Raw genomic sequence first — 213 nt, forward strand, 5'->3', positions numbered from 1 at the left:
CCCAGCCCAAGTCAAGCTTTTGTGCATATGGGGAGTCATGTGGGCCGTTAATCTGTTTGCGCATCTTATGGACTCTGATGAGGTCTCTGCCAAGTAGTAACATTATAGGTGCCTGGGGACGTAAAGTTGGGATCTGTTTTGCGATACATTTTAGGTGTGTGTGTTGAACAGCTACCTCTGCAGTGGGAATTTCAGATCGGTTGTTGGGAATTT

Source organism: Etheostoma spectabile, chromosome 6 (assembly GCF_008692095.1).
Source record: "Etheostoma spectabile isolate EspeVRDwgs_2016 chromosome 6, UIUC_Espe_1.0, whole genome shotgun sequence".
In the NCBI taxonomy this organism is placed as follows: domain Eukaryota; kingdom Metazoa; phylum Chordata; class Actinopteri; order Perciformes; family Percidae; genus Etheostoma; species Etheostoma spectabile.